The following is a 20649-nucleotide window of genomic DNA, read 5'->3' on the forward strand; positions in this document are numbered from 1 at the left end:
CACTTGAGACCAAAATTTCCCCTTAAAAAAAAAAACCTTTAAGAGATCTCTTTTCATATTTTCTTTTCTCACAAGAATATTCCAGTCATAACAGTAACCCTAGGTGATGCCTCATCTGCTGTGCCCCCTGCAAAAGCACAAACTTGGAGAACTGAGGCTTATCGCAGCAGTTCCTCATCTCATGGTACTCTCCTTCTCACTAGGTTCTCTCGCACCTCACCAGGGAGCCCAGCAAGAAGCAGCTTGGTAATGGTACCAACTCACTGTACTGACCCAAAAGCTTAGCACAGCACTCCGCGTAAACTGGGTGCTCCATAAATACTGCAGATTGTTTGAGGCAGAGCTGCAGAATTTGCAGCTGGCACCAAGGCATTGCAATGCCTATAACCCCAATCTGTCTGACTAGGGCTACGGCCGATCCGATCATTTTAAGCACCCCTGGTTGAAAACCTCTAGTGTAACCAAGAGGGCACCAGACAGAAGAACCAGGCTAGTTCTAGCTCTGCAACTGACCTTCAGCCTATTACATAAAGCTCTCTTTAGGGTCAGAAAGCCTCAGTTTTTCCCCACTCTGTAAAATAGCTAAATACTTGCCCTTCTCTGACAGATGATTGCAGAAGAGGTAGTAACACTCTGAACACTTCTGAAAAACTACCCAATATACACCCAACCCCTTATCATTTTTCATCCATTCTACAAACTACAAAACCTATCAAGAGGTAATCCAGAAAAATCTTAGACCTAAGGATACTCCAAATATTGCACTAGAGATTTTTGTCTTGTCTTATGCCGGCAAGTCATTTCCAACCCATAGCAACACCAAGGACACATCTCTTCCAGAACCCCCCATCTCCATTTGCAATCATTCTGGTGGTGTATCCATAAGAGTTTTCTTGGTCAAAATACGGAATTGGTTTACCATTGCCTTCTTCCGCCCAATAAACTGGAGTCTCTGCCCTCAACTATCTCCCATACCGCCACTGCCCAGCACAGATGAGTTTGTAGCACACTGCCATCCACTCACTAGCTACTAGGAATGGAATGGATATGCCTCTACTTGACTCTCCCTCCCATAGTTGAGACTGGTAGAGTACTGGAAACTCTCCAGATGTGACTCTGAGACGGGGAAAGATTTTTACTATTCAGCATTTATTGTTTCACTTCTAACAGTCAATGTCTGTCTACTCCAATAGATAGCAAACTCACATGGGCAGGAATCATATCTACCAACTCTGCTGAACTCTCAAATGGTTTAGTACAGTGCTCTGCAAACAGTAAGCATTCAAATACCACTGATGGATCTGTTCACTTTCTTGTAATATTAAATGATCTCCAATCATTCATTCATTCAATTGTATTTATTGAGCGCTTACTGTGTGCAGAGCACTGTACTAAGCGCTTGGGAAGTACAAGATGGCAACATATAGAGACGGTCCCTAAACAACAACGGGCTCACAGTCTAGAAGGGGGAGACAACAAAACAAAACATGTGGACAGGTGTCAAGTCATCAGAACAAATAGAATTAAACTAAATGCACGTCATCTTCTAGACTGTGAGCCCACTGTTGGGTAAGGACCGTTTCTATATGTTGCCAACTTGTACTTCCCAAGTGCTTAGTACAGTGCAGTGCTCTGCACACGGTAAGCGCTCAATAAATACAATTGATTGATTGGCAAAATAAATAGAATAGTAAATATGTACAAGTAAAATAGAGTAATGAATCTGTACAAACATATACATGTGCTGCGGGGAGGGGAAGGAGGTAGGGTGGTGGGGATGGGAAGGAGGAGAGGAAAAAGGGGGCCCAGTCTGGGAAGGCCCCTTGGAGGAGGTGAGCTTGACATTTCACTTATTATTAAAGACAACTGGGAGTGTTACTTTACACAAGGGACATAAGCACAAAAGGAGTTTTTAAAAAAAGTAGTTCTAAGTTTGAAGTATGATCTTCACGTAGTTTAATGCTCAATCTTTGCCATGGTGTACAGCACACAGAAGGCTCAAATTCTAAGAAAAGCAGGTGAGATGATATTTTAAGTTAAAAATTTGGAACTATTACTTTGTATTAATGGAATTATCAGATTTGCACGTGAAACCAAGACCATTTGATGCTACTTTAAAATAAGTATCACCCCTACAAAGTTGACAGGACAGATAAATACACATGTGAAAAATTCTGGGATATTTCAAAGCCAACTTTTCTTAAATGAAATACCACACTGCGGCCTTTATTTCCTTGTAAGTCATTACCAAATAGATTTTGAGCACTATTTTTGCAGAACAGCCCCCTCCTATTTTTCTAGAGCCATACAGTTCTCCGTCATCAGTTCTAAATGGGGTGGATTATCCTGTCAGCCCAGAGCAGCCTATAGGAATTGTCTGTTATGGCTACACCTAGCCTGAACCTCTCCCAGAGTTTCATTTCAAAATAACTAGTTTGTTATACTGAAAACTACATGAACACACTGAGCATTCATTCCTTCAAAAGAAGTTCATATGGTGGAAATAATTAAAAAGCAATATGAACCTACAATGTTTACTACCTTGAGGGCATTTCGGGTAAAGACCAGGTACTGTACCTGCATCGTACCAACATGCTGAAAAACAATCCAATACCCAGGGGTTTTTACATTACCCAGCATTATTTGTTCTCTTTCCATTAGGCCACAGGAAGCAGCAAGCCTTGGTGCAAAGAACCCAGTCCTGGGATGAGGATTCTAATCCTGGCTCTGGCAGTGTCTGTTGTGTGATCTTGGGCAAATCACTTCTCTGTACCTCTGTTACCTAATCTGTAAAATGGGGATTAAATCCTACTTACTCGTTCTTAGACTGTGAGTCCCACGTAGAACAATCTAACTTGTATCCCAAAGCTTAGAAACAGTGCTTGGCACAATAAATGCTTAACAAATACCATAATTATTATTATAATTATTATTAATGGATTCCCACCTGACCAGAGTCAGCATCCAGTGGCAAGAATTGGACTGGAGGTTGGGGAAAGTCTAGGCTCCATACCCAGTGCTGGGACTAGCTAGGAAAAGTCAAGACACAGCCAGGAAAATGAACAAGGGGAACCAGATCTGTCCTGTACATAATCCATGGAAGAGCGAATCAGGCCTTTAGAGGCCTAGAAAGAACAAAATAATTCTTTTTACTCCTTCCACAGTCCCCTCAGCCCAGCTAAAACGTCCATCCACCCAAGTAAGTGTTCGATTAAGTTTCCATTAAAGCTCTAGATTCAACTTTTCAAAATCACCTACGGAAAAAATAAATAAATCAATGGTACTGAGTACTTACAGTGTGCAGAACACAGTACTAGGTATCTGGGAGAGTAGAGAGTAGAATACAGTAGAATTGGCAGACATGTTCCCTGCCCACTAGGAGCGTATGAGGCTCAATCCTGACCTCTTTAGCAAATGGGTCATGAGAGAATTTAAGAAAATAAATAGAAAAAATAAAATAAAATTGCAGTCCCTTCTCCACCCATTTGCTCTCCCCTCAAACCCCATGGTTTGGAGTTGTGGAGAGGGACTCCCAAGTAGACGGACAGGATAGGGTTAGGAGTTGTGCAGAGGTGCTCCCATGTAGACAGCCAGGATCTCCTTCCAAGTACCACTAGCCATCCTCCTCAGAAAAGCGGTCACTCCACCAACAAAAATACCATCAAGGGAGAGGCGGAAGGGCGATCTACAGTGCCCTGTCAGTTTCTTTCCACTCCCTGCTTCTCCAGAGCAAAACAACAGCGATTAAAGTCACTGCCAGCACCGTTGCCAAATACCAAACATCAACTCACCCATTTTAATCTCTTCAATTACTAAAAATTGCTTCATTCCATAATGGACCATCAACTTCGGATTTTAATGCATAAGAAGGGTAGACTGCCCCTCTTTTGTCCCCCAGACTTTTAACTCCTCTTCCTGTAAACCTCCAGCCCTGCAACCCGCCACATTAAAATTGTAAAAATTCAGTCTTGTGCACAGTTGGCTCCTAGAGGCAACCAGATCTTACACGAGCAGCAGTAGGCGGTGCTGCTATAATGTGCTCTTGTTGTGTAGCTATAATTAAGGTTGGAAGAAAGCCTTCTTTTTTCCTTTAATTTAAGACAGGAGCAGATGTGCTTAATTTCTGCCTTCTCCCTCCCTTCCCTACAGTGGTCTTGGGAAACTGCCTCCAGATTTCAATCACAGGAACAGTGCCAGCCTTGAAAAGCTATTCTAACGGAATCACTTACATCCAGTACACTCCAAATTCCATGGGTTGAAAAGTCACACTGTAGATGGACTTACCCATCTTCCCACCAAGGGAATTCACTATTCAACCTGGCCTTACATCCTTTTCCCCCCGGCAAATAAATACTGTTTGAATATCTACTTGGAGCAGAGCATTGCATTAAGCATGTGGGAAAAGGCAAGATCAATCAATCAATGAATCAATACTATTTACCTCTGGACTGTAGTAAGCTCGTCATGGTGAGGGAACATGTCTGCTAATTTAGTTGTACAGTACACTCCTAAGCACTTATTACAGTGTTCCACACATAGTACGTGCTCAATAAATATCATTGATGGATTGATTGAGTTACCATGTGCAAAGCACTGTACTATGAATTTGGGAATGTACAATACAATATAGTTAGTAAACAGGATCCCTGCCCTCTAGCTTACCTTTTAATTGGGGAGATAGACAAAATTTACAAATGGGAGAAAGGCCGTGGAAATCTGGATAAATGAATAATAGGCATTTAAATAGTTCATGACAGTAAACCAGAAGGTACTACAGTACAATAGGTGACTACGAATGCAAAGTCCTGAGACGGTAGTCAGAGAATGAGAAATTGTCAGGAAGAGCCTCCTTGATAGTATCCTTGGGATACTAGAAGGGATTTGGGGAGGGTCTCTCCCCAGAAAGACAGGGTCAGCTTGATCTGGCTGGCTCAAAGAGGAAGGAAGAGAGGCCTGAACATGGGGCTGGAGGTGAGAGAGACAAGAATGAGACACAATTAGAATGTTTGGTTTTAAAGTGGTCATGGAGAGAGAGTAGAATTTCTCACAAGGAAAGAAAATTCACTCTTCCTGATCCCCCTCAAAAATGGAACAAAATAAGAAACTGCCACAGTCACACCCACTCATCAGCGCAGAGGTTTGGAAAATACATTACTTTCCCCTGAGGGAACAGCTTGTGGATTTTGTAACCAGTAGTTTCTATTGAGCACCTACTGGATGCAGAACACTATAATAAGTGCTTGGGAGAGCAAGATAGCTTACAATATAGTTTACAATCTAGTAATTGAACTAAATTATTCCATGTCATCTTTTCTGACAGTCTTTTCCTGCTGTTTCAGACCACTGGTCACCTCTAAGTATGGTCAAAGTATGAGGAAATTCTTTAAAACCCTGAAAATGTTTACATAGTGAATAAGCTATGATTAAGTCCGCTTTTCTATTTAGCAGAAATTAAAACATCCAAATAATGTTGGGTTTTTTTGTTTAGTTTTTAAGGATGATAAAAATCTATGCTGGTTTTTGAAGATTAGGAAGAGTTCTTCAAGGACTAGCCTTACCGTATCAGTAAGTGATTCAAAATGAAACTCTTGGGGAGTGGAATTGAGATGGCTTGAATAGTAACAGCAAGGTGGTTTTTCAGATACGATGACAAAAGCTTTACCTCCTTAAAAAGTATTTTCACTTTGGACATTTAATTTATTTTCTACCTTGGTGGACAGAAAAATGCAGGCTCAACCCAATCTTATTAGGATTTTAAAACAGTTGCAGAGTTTGAATGAGCCTCCTACTGTTTTGATAATGGGTTTTAAGAGACTGCTCTGCCATGTTGACCACTCAACAAATATTGACCAAATGGGCACTCAGTCTTCCACCTCCAAAACTACACTCATTTCTGGTACTGTGTACAACAACCTTATGACAATTCTGAATTTAAAAAGGATATGCTTCAGAAAGTTTAATATATTCAATGTTGTCAGAACCATAGGCAATATATCACACTTAGGAGATCATTTGAGAAAGTGTCAATAGTTACAATTAAACACTTGTAGCAGAACTAATACATTTTATTTAACCAGCTGATGTATGTGAAATCAAAAGTAGTTTCTTAGGACACGTCACTCTCTCAGATCCTAATTTAATTCTAATGTAGTTGTAATAACTGCCAATTTAGTATTTTGGCCAACTGGTGTATAGACAGTACATTTTATTAAAGTGACAAAAAAGGGAAAATACTGTAATTTAATCACTTGAAGAAGGGTGAGTTGATCCTTCCTTCAAAGGCATAAGTCATTACGCAAGATGACACCCTCTTCTTCCGACATCTGTCCCACAGAGAGGAAAGCCTCACCTCAAAGTGAGCAGGACATTTTCTGATTTTACATGATTTGTGGGTCAATATGATTGCTAGAGAAACATTTCTTTGATTCTTAAAAAACCACCTGGGCAAAACCTAATCTGGCAACCTTGGCCCAAAGTTCAAAACAAAAAACAAAATGAGCTGCTTGCTTGGGGGAAAATGATTAGAAGAGGAAAAAAAAACGCTTTTAGAATGGAAACCTCACGCGTCAATCAGACAACAATATTTACTAAGCACTAAAACTAATAACTGGAAATACTCTAAGGATTCTTTTGGCAATACAGGTCACCCTTGGATTTATAACACTTAATACTGTATTTTGGAGTGAAATTTCCATCAGAATTAGTTTTCTCACATGAGCAAGGCAATGAATGGGCGATTGGTTCCTGAACTCTATTTTACCAAAACTGCACAGAATAGTGGACTCATCTGTATATAAATATAGCTACATTAAACGTATTTGTGACCTTTAACTTCTTAGCAGGTAAAATGGACCCTCTCTGGTGACTCCTGGTACTCAGGTCACCTCCAATTCTCCTTCCTGACTCCCAGCCTCTCCTGCTCCCCGACCCCTGCTTTTAAACATTCCCATCTCCTCTTCACCCTCATCCCCCCATTCACCTTTTAAATTCTCTCCCCATTTCCTTCCTCTGCTTCCATTGAATAAGAGTCAGAAGTCTGGTGCTGTAAAGTCAAAACCAAAGCATTGTGACTCTGAAGCAGGGTGAAAATTTTGAAATGTTCTAAGAGTAGTTCATCTTAACTCAATAGGACTTTAAGTTGAGGCCTGCCTTCACTAAATACCCTGAACTTCTCAGGCTGTAGGATCATCAATAGTCAGGCAGTCAATCATATTTACTGAACACTTACTGTGTGCAGAGCACTGTACTAAGCCCTTAAGAACAGTACAATACAACAAACAGATACATTCCCCACCAGCCCCAGCAACGAATCCCCTACACTGCCCACAGACTAGAATTTCAGGACCGTTAATGAAGGTCCAAGGATAAACTGAAAAGTCTCTCTATGAGACAGCCATGGGCCCCCTCCCACTGTGGCCCCCCTCACCACCCTTGGGGTCCTGCTCTGACAACCACACCAACTCACGGAGACTCCATCCAGGCTCTTTCAGCTGCAGCACTCAACCTTTGTTTTGTCTTTATGTTGTTTTAGTACATTGTTTCATCTCTCTTTTATGTGTCTGCCACCAGCCCACTGCCCCCTATTTATTTCAAGACCGTCATCTCCCAGACAGGGACCTTTTTAATTACCATCTGTGTACTCTTTTCCAGTGCTTAGTACAGTGCTCTGAAGAGTAAGCGACGAATAGTAGAGTCTATTCAACAGAGACTAGACTAAGCTCCTGGTGGACAAGGAACATATCTACCACCTGTTATGCTGTACTCTCTCAACTACTTAGTACAGAGCTCTGCATACCGTAAGCGATCAATAAGTATGATTGATTAATACTACTATTACTACCTCTACTACTTTGGTCAAATTTGAGGCATTCTCGGTAGCACTTTTGAAGGGAAAAAGACCTGGCCTGTCATCCATCTTACCACCCTTTCTAACTTTAATTGAAAATATTGAATTCTAGGACCACCTGCCAGCTTACCTTTGGAAATGGGACAGGCAACCATATCCAGCGGACTCCTAAGAGCAGGAACAAGAGCAGTAGAAGAGCTTTAAAGCAGTCAACACAAAACTGGTTTGTGATGCTTTCAGATCTATGGGTTAGCATGTACTCAAATTTGCACATGGGAAGAAGTAATCCATTTAAAGGAAGGCTAAATGGAACAACAACAATCTAAGGAACAGCTCTTAAGGCTGCCCTTGATATAAAAGTGAATTGTTCCACAAAAGGAGGGCCCAAAGGCAGTGGCCAAGAGATAGGATCAGAAAACTCAGTCAGAAACTCTGCAGCAGGAGTCTGAGATGAAGACAATGTGCTATTAAAGGGCAAGGGCATAAAGGTGGATGGAGGTAAAATGGGTCAAGAAGGGGTCACTGGAGGAGTGGAGAGATAGAGGGATTGCAGCACTTGAAACTCTACCTATACAATCAATCAATTGTATTTAGTGAAGGCTTACTGTGTGCAGAGGACTGTTGGGAGAGTACAACAGCTCATTGTACGCAGGGAATGTGTCTGCTAATTGTTATATTGTATTCTCCCAAGCACTTAGTACAGTGCTTTGCACATGGTAAGCGCTCAATGAATGTGACTGAATGAATGAATGAACATAATTACTGGACAGGTGCCCTGCCCACAATGAGTTTACAGTTAAGAGGGCAGGTCTTGAGTGAAGGAATACCGGGCTTTAAAATTCAAACAGCTAACCACTTCCCTTAACAGCCAAAGTCCTTCCCACTTGACAACTACAGCAGCTTCTTGTTCCAGGCTCCGGTGGTAATACCCACGGCGGTCATTCAACCAGATTACAACCCAGTGAACATCAGGGAATAGGCATGAGGGACTCTCCAGGCCACCTGCCTTTGAATTTAGTGGTCTGAGCTGCTCTCAGGAGCTGAAGGAACAGTGGCCTTCTGTCTCCCTCCCACCCCTTCCTCAAGGCCATCAGGTAGAACATACACTCTGTTCTCCCATTGTGTATCATTTCACAATGTATTTGGGATACACTGCGGTTGGAATATTAGGGAACATTCTTCAAACACTGTGCGTCAGTTTGGACAGAGCAGGACACAGTGGCAAAAGAAATGGCCGTGGGCCCTCTTATTGCATCATGGTGTGTTTTAACTTTTCCTTATCACAGGGCTCTTCAGAGATGAACCGCTCGTGATATTGGAAAATTGGCTGGATTAAATGCTCATCAGTAGCTTTGGGGTGGACAGTGCCTATGTCAGTAACATAAAGCCCCGATTCAGATCCATCATTTCCTTGCTCTGTTACCTTGAAAGTCTCCTGAACATTCACAGAACACAACACATGCAGGAGCGGCTCCCATCCCCCCAGAGCTGAAATAACCAGCCACCTCCGGGATGTTGATTCAGACCGTGAGCTCCCCTGAATCTTGGTCAGCTTTACAGAGATGGGGGAAAGACCCCCTTCTACATGAAAGCACTAAATTCAAGCCGCACCTGGGAATTGAAAGCAACGCTGGATAAGGGCTTTGGAGGGCTTGTATCTAATCTTCGAAGCCCACGCAAATAAATTCCCTTCCTAATTAACAACTGCACATATGCACAAAGCAAGTCCAATTCCAGGCTCAAAAGCTGAACCAGATTCAACCCAGGGGAAGGGGAGGATTCAAGAGGATAGAGTTTAATCTCCTTTTTACTTGGAATAAACAAATCAAGATATTTAGTACAATTTTTAACATGCAGAAGCCCAGATGACACACACTACTCTAAAATGCCTTAAGTTCAACTGGGGCTCCCAAAAGAATCAGCAGTACACTAACAGCCTGTTCCCTCTGGTGTGTGTCATCTCTAAGGGGTTCGGCTCAGACACGGGATATTTATAGAAAGGTTAAGGTATTAAAACTCACTTCCAAGGCAGCTGGGTATTTAGGCCAATACCTGTCCCAGGCTCACTTCCTCTGAGTGACTGAGCCTATCACTGAGTTGAGACTCCACCCACCTAGAGGCCCTTGAAGTGGGACACCTGAATTACTTCTGTCATTTCCCCAGATCAATGGGGTGTCAGCTTGGTTGTCTGGCCCCTCAGGCTCAAGGTATTCCATCAGTAACACTAACAAAGTCACCAATTAAGATTCAGTACTAACAGGGTGCAATAAGCTTCCAATGTACACTGGGCACCGAAAGGCATTTTCGATTTCAATGCCATTAGAGAATTAGGGAACATTCTTCCAATGAGGTGTCCATCTAGCTAAAACATGACCATATCGGAAGAGGGCTTATCACTTAGGAGCTTGGGGAGCATATAAAAATAAATTACCAGACCCCTACACTCAAGGAACTTATGATCATCATCATCATCATCAATCGTATTTATTGAGCGCTAACTATGTGCAGAGCACTGTACTAAGCGCTTGGGAAGTACAAATTGGCAACATATAGAGACAGTCCCTACCCAACAGTGGGCTCACAGTATAAAAATGATCTAATGGGGATGACAGCGGACATTCGCAGGTAAACAAGAGAGAATATAAACACAAGTGAGTAAACAAGTGATTGAAAATGATGACTTTTACAAGGGCATAGTGGCTGATGGGATGATGAGGTCAAAAGGAGAGAGCAACCAATGACCCACACCAAGATTCAACACCACTGGTTTCAACTCATTCTAAGGCAGGCTCATGGAGGGCAGGAACTATGTCTTGTATTCTCTTTTCCACCCAACAATTCCCAGGAAATGTTTTATACACAGTGGAGACCTGTAAACAAACAGAAACCTTCCCATTAGGATGCTTTCTTCCTGTCAATCAATCAACGGTATTTATTGAGTGCTTACTATGTGCAGAACACTGTACTAAGCACTTGAGTACACTGCAAAAGAATTAGCAGGCACATTCCCTGACTCTAACAGCATCCTACAACTTAATCTTCAGAATATCAGGGGTTTGGATTTCCTCTCAGATCTTGAGTTGGGTGACAGGCACACCATTGAGTTGGCTGACAAGGGAGCATGATGCCAATGTTTGTGACTCTGCCCACCTTTTCTCCTCCTCAGCCCATTGAACACGCTCCACCCATGCAAAAATTTTGAACCTTGCCCAGTCTGGACCAGAGCTGGCATTCCCCAGCACCTGGAGGCATTTCGAAACGGATTCTTGGAAGGCATTTCTCGTCACAGACTTGCATCTAATTTTTCTTCTTGCTACAGATGGGGTGAGCCGATGCATACATTTCTCTCTCTCCAAGATACTTTAGAGACAAAGAGCAAAACCGCTTGGGTAGCAAGTAAATGACCTCAAAATAACTCAGAAACAAAAAAAAATCATAATAATAGTGCTTCCCCGGCCAGATACCTGCTTCTTCTTCAGAACTGCTCTTTGACCCCAGAGAATATTTTATAATTCTCATACTATCATTACTGAGAAATCAGTAAATTCAGGGTAAGTTTCTGAAGCCACCTGTCAGGAGCTGCAAGACAAGAATGCTGCCAACTTGTACTTCCCAAGCGCTTAGTACAGTGCTCTGCACACAGTAAGCACTCAATAAATATGAATGAATGAAAGAACGACGGACCAGGTTTCAATGTCCTTCCTTGGGAAAAATAGTGGAGGAAGATGGCGTCAGTATTCCACTTCTAGCCCAAGGCAGAAAAACATCCTACCTGTTCGGAATTCTAAACTGACCATACCGGGGGGTCAATTCACAGGAGCCAGAAAATCACAAATGGCCCTTGAGTTCAGACCCCTGGCTATAACGTTCACCCTGCTGTCTAGGCAAGTTGCCTACCACCGGTCTCAGAAGTTGAAGTCGACCCAGGATACCTCATCTCTCTCTCCAGCTTTTCCATCATCTCTACAGGTGTCATTAAGAGGGCAGCCCAAACCTAGGGGAAAAGATAAACCATCTAGTCATGGGGCACCCATCAATCAATTATCTATTGAGCACCTCCTGTGCGCAGAGTCCTGGACAAACCTGTTGGGAGAATACACTGAGATTGGTAGAAACAATTCCTGCCCATAAGGAGTTTACTATCTAATGGATTCGCCCATCAATTCTGTCAAGATGCTTCTTAGGTTCAATCCCTTGGAAAGGCTTCAGACCTTGTTGAAAATTCTCCCATTTTAAATGTTAAATGACATTCACAGTCACAATTTTACATTAAAAGGAAACAATGAAGCAAGTCGGGTGCACTTAAGGAGAATGCTGGGAAGAGGATGAAACCAGAAAATTAAACAACTCCACAGCTACGGAAAACAACGGACTCATGGAACAAGCAAGAGCTTCTGAACATATAAACAAGATCAGATTTCCAGGGTTGCCTATAGCAGTAAAGCAATATTATTTAACTATTCAGTGGGATTTAGTTGGGTTTTTTTTTAATCAAAAAGAAATAACAGAAACCAGGGGCCACAAAGTTTACGTTAATTATGGAAAAAAAAACTTGTGTCTGCTTTTTGCAGCTGAAGGAAGGGTCAAAATTGGTCAAATTACCCAGATTGCCTTAAATTGGCTCAAAACCAGACTGCCAACACAATTTGAACTTGAATCCCAGGTCTCTGTGCTCATGGTGGGGATTCACCAGACTAACATTGTGGCTCTGAGGGACACAGGTAATATAGCACAGATACTCTTCTCTATACAGTAAGAGCTTAACCTTACACTTAAAATTTCCACCAGTATCTCATACAGTGCTTTGCAAACAAAGCACTCAAATATTTTTATGGCTAACAATGAAGAGCAGAGCCAGACTAACACTAGGAAAGAATCCTCTCCAAGGAACAAATATCCAGTCTTCAAGAAGAGAGCCACACTAAAGTCAACAGAGAAGGAGAAATCCAAAACAAAGACTTCAACTTTATTTCTCCCCCAAACTATAACGGTCTCTAGAAAGAAACAATTTCCTCTCAAAGAAGCCATTTTGTAACAGGCAAAGCTGTGGGGAAAAATCACTTCAGAAGAATAGTTTCCAGGAATATAGAAAATCTGCCCCACACTAGCTGCAAGAAAGAGAAAAACAAACAAGGGAAAGGGAATGATCCTGTCTCCAGTTATGATACCTGACTGTGTTACTTCCTGGTCTCCTAAATCTAGTTCCATTAATTTTTCCCAAGTCCCTGCCACAGCTCAGTGGCCTTAGATGCTGGCCCTGAATTACTCATTTTTAATAACTCGCTGATTGGGAGGGGAAAAATGAAGTAAAAAGCAAATCACACAGTACTCTAAGGCAAAACTATAATTAAGGCAAATGTGATGGAGACTGGGTTGTGGGGGACAGGAAACCACTCAGTACTCTAGATGGACCCCAACACAGAATGGGGCCCAACCACAGTGACCTTCAGATAATAAGTCGGGGTGAACCGTGGCCTCAGGGATCTGTGTGGGTTGGCGTGGCTACATGGGACATTTCAAAGATGGAAAGTCAACCAGCCCAGCTCAAAGCTGGCCAAGCCTCTGCCCTCCTCAAATATAGCAGTAGGACAGATGTAATCTGCTAATGGCAAAATTCTGGGAGACCAGCTGCCCAAGGTGCTTGATCAAGGAACAATAGCTATGTGGTGGCAACTGAAAAGAAATACAGGTGCACATGGTGTGATGTGATGGTATCATCTGGACCGAGGTCAGACCTGGGCCCAGCCCAGCTTCAAAAGCCAGTGGAGCTGCAGGTGATGGAACTCTGAATATGGACAGTGGTGCTTAGTAAAATTTCAAAGTGCATGCTCCGGAAATGCTATGGCATTATAATAACAATTATTATGGTATTTGTTAAACACTTACTATGTTCCAAGCACTATTCTAAGTGCTGGGGTAGGTACAAGGTAATCAGGTTGTCCCACGTGGGGCTCACAGTCTTAATCCCCATTTTACAGATGAGGTAACTGAGGCACAGAGAAGTTACATGGCTCACCCGAGGTCACAGTGCGACCAATGGTAGAGCCGGGAATAGAACCCTTGACGTCTGACTCCCAAGTCTGTGCTCTTGAAACTAAGCCACACTGCTTCTCTGGTATGGCATATGTTGAGCACTTACTATGTGTTACGCACTGTTCTAAGCAGTGAAGCAGATTTAAGTTAATCAGGATGGACACAGTCCCTTCCCAAATAAAGCTCACAGTCTGACTAGAGATCCTTATGCCCCTTCTCCTCCCCTTTTCTCTCCACACTCCCTTCCTTCCTCTTAAGTTTTCAACATCAGTGATGGCCAGGGTTGGCTCCCTCCCTGACCATATTTACTGTTTAAAATGAAATAATTTTCTAGTCTGGGAATCTGATTGAGGGTGGATTTTTTTTCCCCTAAAAGGAGACAACCATCCGGGTAGGTGGAGCCTTCACTTCCTCACAGAACAACCCATACCGCTCATCGACCAGTTCTGCTGGCCAGTTTACGGAGAACTGGCCAAACCCAGTAGCAACTGGCACTACCACGATTGCGCCCAGCTCTAGCTTCAATAGTTCCAAGTCCTAAGACTTAGGTCTTTTGATCAGGAGAATATGTGACTCAATGGACCTTCGATTTCATTTGTAAAGCCCTGGGGGAGGGTCAAGTCTGCAGTGACACTACATACTTTACAAGTACAGTGCTCTGCACATAGTAAGCGCTCAATAAATACGATTGATTGATACTTTATATACTTGACTATTGCATGGCAGGTGAAAAATCTGAAATGGGGAAAACACTGATTTTCCATAATTGTTTGGGGTACAGCAAACGGATCTGTGGGGCTCTGTCTCCCTACTAGATGGGGACTGGATATTCATGCTGCAAGTTTCTTCTTAGTCCTGACAAGCCCCCTTTCTAGACTGTGAGCCCGTTGCGGGCAGGGATGTCTCTCTGTTGCTGAATTGTGCTTTCCAAGCACTTAGTACAGTGCTCTGCACACAGTAAGTGTTCAATAAATACAACTGAATGAATAAGCCCCTCCTGGAGAGGCCAGTGGGCTTCTTTTCTGCCTTTTCTAGAAGGGGGTCTTCCCACCTGTGCCTTCCGTTGGTTAAAAGGTTACTGAAAATAGATGATCATCATCCCCTACTGAAAGGTCACCGCCTCCAGGAGGCCTTCTCAGACTAAGCCCCCCTTTTCCTCTGCTCTTCCTCCCCTCGCCCTGACTCCCTCCCTCTGCTCTACCCCCTTCCCCTCCCCACAGCACTTGTGAATATTTCTCCATATTTATTATTCTATTTATTTTATTAATGATGCGTCTACATACCTATAATTTTACTTATTTATATTGATGATACTGATGCCGGTTTGCTTGTTTTGATGTCTCTCCCCCTATTTTAGACTGTGAGCCCGTTGTTGGGTGAGGATTGTCTCTGTTGCTGAATTGTACTTTCCAAGCGCTTAGTACAATGCTCTGCACACAGTAAGTGCTCGACTGAACGAATAAGCCCCTCCTAGAGAGGCCAGCAGGCTTCTTTTCTGGCTTTTCTAGAAAAGGGGGTCTTTCATTCATTCATTCAATTGTATTTATTGGGTGCTTACTGTGTGCAGAGCACTGTACTAAGCACTTGGGAAGTACAAGTCGGCAACATATAGAGACGGTCCCTACCCAACAGCGGGCTCACAGTCTAGAAGGGGGAAACAGACAACAATACAAAACACGTAGACAGGTGAAATCAAAATCATCAGAATAAAATTATAGCTATAATGCACATCATTAACAAAATGAATAGTCTACTAGTGGGCCAGTAGAGTGAAGGACCTTTCCAAAGAGGCTAACACGATGAAAGATTAATTTTAGGCATTGAGAGAATTGGATTTAAAATGTAAAGTCTCAGTAATTCGAGGAAAATATTGCTTTTGGCTGAAAATGTCAAGCCACAGATATTCAGGACTCTTACTGAAGAGTTGAACATAATGAATCATGCTGTATCCTCCCCAGCACTTAGAACAGTGCTTTGCACATAGTAAGCACTTAACAAATGTCATCATTATTCCCAGACGCTCAGTAAAGTGCTCTGCACAGTCAGCGCTCAGTAATAATAATAATAATAATGGCACTTATTAAGCACTGACTATGTGCAAAGCACTGTTCTAAGCGCTGGGGAAGTTACAAGGTGATCAGGTTGTCCCACGGGGAGCTCAGTTTCTGTAACCTCCCCGGCGCTTAAAACAGTGCTTTCCACATAGTGAGCGCTTAATAAATGCCATCATTATTATTATGCATTCATTCGTCCTGATTGAGCGCTGACTGTGCTCACTGTTACAAGGTGACCAGGTTGTCAATCAATCGTATTTATTGAGCGCTTACTGTGTGCAGGGCACTGTACTAAGCGCTTGGGAAGTACAAGTTGGCAGCATACAGAGACAGTCCCTACCCAACAGTGGGCTCACAGTCTAGAAGGGGGAGACAGAGAACAAAACAAAATATATTAACAAAATGAAATAAATAGAATAGATATTTACAAGTAAAATAGAGTAATGAATATGTACAAACATATACATACATCAATCAATCAATCGTATTTACTGAGCGCTTACTGTGTGCAGAGCACTGTACTAAGCGCATGGGAAGTACAAGTTGGCAACATATAGAGACAGTCCCTACCCAACGGTGGGCTCACAGTCTAGAAAGGGGAGACAGAGAACAAAACAAAATATATTAGCAAATTGAAATAAATAGAATAGATATGTACAAGTAAAATAAATAAGTAAATAGAGTAATAAATATGTACAAACATATATACATATATACAGGTGCTGTGGGGAAGGGAAGGAGGTAAGACGGGGGGGGATGGAGAGGGGGACAGGGGGAGCTCAGTTTCTGTAACCTCCCCGGCGCTTAAAACAGTGCTTTCCACATAGTGAGCGCTTAATAAATGCCATCATTATTATTACGCATTCATTCGTCCTGATTGAGCGCTGACTGTGCACGGGGCACTGCTACAAGGTGATCAGGTTGTCAATCAATCAATCAATCGTATTTATTGAACGCTTACTGTGTGCAGAGCACTGTACTAAGCGCTTGGGAAGTACAAGTTGGCAACATACAGAGACAGTCCCTACCCAACAGTGGGCTCACAGTCTAGAAGGGGGAGACAGAGAACAAAACAAAATATATTAACAAAATGAAATAAATAGAATAGATATGTACAAGTAAAATAAATAAGTAAATAGAGTAATAAATATGTACAAACATATATACATATACACAGGTGCTATGGGGAAGGGAAGGAGGTAAGATGGGGGGGATGGAGAGGGGGACGAGGGGGAACTCAGTTTCTGTAACCTCCCCGGAGCTTAAAACAGTGCTTTCCACATAGTGAGCGCTTAATCAATGCCATCATTATTATTACGCATTGATTCGTCCTGATTGAGCGCTGACTGTGCTCACTGTTACAAGGTGATCAGGTTGTCAATCAATCCTACTTATTGAGCGCTTACTGTGTGCAGAGCACTGTACTAAGCGCTTGGGAAGTACAAGTTGGCAACATACAGAGACAGTCCCTACCCAACAGTGGGCTCACAGTCTAGAAGGGGGAGACAGAGAACAAAACCAAATATATTATCAAAATGAAATAAATAGAATAGATAAAACAATAAATAAATAAAATACATAAATAGAATAGAATAAATAAATAGAGTAATAAATATGTACAAACATATACACAGGTGCTGTGGGGAAGGGAAGGAGGTAAGACGGGGGGATGGAGAAGGGGGAGACAGAGAACAAAACCAAATATATTAACAAAACGAAATAAGTAGAATAGATAAAATAATAAATAAATAAAATAAATAAATAGAATAGAATAAATAAATAAATAGAGTAATAAATATGTACAAACATATATACAGGTGCTGTGGGGAAGGGAAGGAGGTAAGACGGGGGGATGGAGAAGGGGAGACAGAGAACAAAACCAAATATATTAACAAAACGAAATAAGTAGAATAGATATTTACAAGTAAAATAGAGTAATGAATATGTACAAACATATACATATCAATCAATCGTATTTATTGAGCGCTTACTGTGTGCAGAGCACTGTACTAAGCGCTTGGGAAGTACCAGTTGGCAACATATAGAGACAGTCCCTACCCAACAGTGGGCTCACAGTCTAGAAGGGGGAGACAGAGAACAAAACAAAATATATTAACAAAATGAAACAAATAGAATAGATATGTACAAGTAAAATAGAGTAATTAATATGCACAAACATATATACAGGTGCTGTGGGGAAGGGAAGGAGGTAAGACGGGGGGGATGGAGAGGGGGACGAGGGGGAGCTCAGTTTTTGTAACCTCCCCGGCGCTTAAAACAGTGCTTTCTACATAGTGAGCGCTTAATAAATGTCATCATTATTATTACGCATTCATTCGTCCTGAGTGAGCACTGATTGTGCTCACTGTTACAAGGTGATCAGGTTGTCCCACGGGGGGGCTCGGTTTTAATCCCCATTTTCCAGACGAGGTCACTGAGAAGTTAAGCGACTTGCCCTTGGTTGGGTAGGGACTGTCTCTCTATGTTGCCAACTTGTACTTCCCAAGCGCTTAGTACAGTGCTCTGCTCACAGTAAGCGCTCAATAAATACGACTGATTGATCGATAGAGGTCACACAGCAGACAAGCGGCGGGACCGGGATTTGAACCCACGACCTCCGGCTCCCAGGGCCCGTCCTCTTTCCACTGAGCCACTTCGCTTCTCGACTATGTTTGTACATATTTATTACTCTACTTATTTTACTTGTACCTAACTATTCTATTTTATTTTGTTATTTTACTTGTACCTGTCTATTCTATTTATTTTATTTTGTTAGTATGTTTGGTTTTGTTCTCTGTCTCCCCCCTTTTAGACTGGGAGCCCGCTGTTGGGTAGGGACTGTATATGTTCATCATCATCAATCGTATTTATTGAGCGCTTACTATGTGCAGAGCACTGTACTAAGCGCTTGGGAAGTACAAATTGGCAACATATAGGGACAGTCCCTACCCAACAGTGGGCTCACAGTCTAAAAGGGGGAGACAGAGAACAGAACCAAACATACTAACAAAATAAAATAAATAGAATAGATATGTACAAGTAAAGTAAATAAATAGAGTAATAAATATGTACAAACATATATACATGTGTACATATATATATACATATATATATGTTGCCAACTTGTACCTCCCAAGCGCTTAGCACAGTGCTCTGCACATAGTAAGCGCTCAATAAATGCGATTGATTGAATGATTGATTGAACGAATGGGAGAGGATGCAAATGCTCCCATTCCCGGTTTTGGAAGCTGCGGCAAGGAGGGAGGGAGGGAGGGAGGGGAGGGGGAACCTGTATATATGTATATATGTTTGTACATATTTATTACTCCATTTATTTATTTATTTTACTTGTACATATCTATTCTATTTATTTTATTTTGTTAGTATGTTTGGTTCTGTTCTCCGTCTCCCCCTTTTAGACTGCGAGCCCGCTGTTGGGTAGGGACCGTCTCTCTATGTTGCCAATTTGTACTTCCCAAGGGCTTAGCACAGTGCTCTGCACATAGTAAGCGCTCAATAAATACGATTGATTGAATGATTGATTGAACGAATGGGAGAGGATGCAAATGCTCCCATTCCCCGTTTTGGAAGCTGCGGCAGGGAGGGAGGGAGGGAAGGGGGAACCTGTATATATGTATGTACATATTTATTACTCTATTTATTTTACTTGTACGTATCTATTCTATTTATTTTATTTTGTTAGTATGTTTGGTTCTGTTCTCTGTCTCGCCCTTTTAGACTGTGAGCCCACTGTTGGGTAGGGACCGTCTATGTTGCCAATCTGTACTTCCCAAGCGCTTAGCACAGTGGTCTGCACACAGTAAGCGCTCAATAAATACGATTGATGGATTGATTGACTGAACGAATGGGAGGGGATGCAAATGCTCCCATTCCCGGTTTTGGAAGCTGCGGCAGGGAGGGAGGGAGGGAGGGAGGGAGGGGGGAAGAGGGGGTGAAACCGTTGGGCTTCCCAAGCGCTTAGTACGGCGCTCTGCACACAGTAATCAATCAATCAATCGTATTTATTGAGCCCTTACTATGTGCAAAGTACAAATTGGCAACCTAGAGAGACAGTCCCTACCCAACATTGGGCTCACAGTCTAAAAGGGGGAGACAGAGAAATAAATAAATTTAAAGAAATAAATATGATTGATTGATTGATTGCAGGATGGGGCCCTGAAGCCCCCCGATCCCTCCCAACCGGACCAGGCCGGGATTCTCACCTCTGGTCCGGGCGGGCTGCGGCTCCCGGGAGGATGGAAGGGAGGAGGGAGGGAGGGAGGGAGGGAGGCCGGGCCGGGCCGGGCCGGGTCCCCCCCCCCCGCGCTCAGCCCGACATGGCTCCGCCGGGAACGGGACAACTTCCAGGCGGGGAAGCGCGGGAGGGAGGGCGAGCCAGCCCGCCCGCCCGCCCGCGGACGCGCCTTTCTGCCGGAGGAGGAGCAGCAGGAGGAGGAGGAGGAAAGTTCCCCCCGGGAGAGGCTGCGAGGAGCGGGAGCGGGAGCGGGATCAGCAGGAGGAGGAGGAGGAAGTGGCTGCAGCGAGCTCCGCCAATGCCCGCCTGCCGCTGGGATGAACCAGCCTGCAACACATCATTTCCTCCCGGCGCCGAGCCAGGGAGCCGGGAAAGGGGCAGGGCCGCGGGGACGCGCTCCCTGCGCCCCCTGCAGGCGGGCCGCGCCGAGCCGCCGCGGGGACGCGCCCCCTGCGCCCCCT

The 20649-nt window shown here is 43.1% G+C and overlaps 1 protein-coding gene across 2 annotated transcripts in view; it reads right to left on the minus strand.

Moving 5' to 3' along the window:
• Positions 1–20292, minus strand: part of ACVR1 (activin A receptor type 1) — a 103629-nt gene extending 83337 nt beyond the window's left edge. Inside the window, exon 1 of one of the 2 annotated variants that reach the window (XM_038751172.1) lies at positions 20157–20292. The gene's annotated coding sequence lies outside the window, so the exon portion shown is untranslated. The remainder of the gene's footprint in view (positions 1–20156) is intronic. The other variant, XM_038751173.1, reaches the window with a different exon arrangement.
• Positions 20293–20649: the final 357 nt, after the last annotated feature.

The sequence above is a fragment of the Tachyglossus aculeatus genome, chromosome 9 (genome assembly GCF_015852505.1).
Source record: "Tachyglossus aculeatus isolate mTacAcu1 chromosome 9, mTacAcu1.pri, whole genome shotgun sequence".
Taxonomy (NCBI): domain Eukaryota; kingdom Metazoa; phylum Chordata; class Mammalia; order Monotremata; family Tachyglossidae; genus Tachyglossus; species Tachyglossus aculeatus.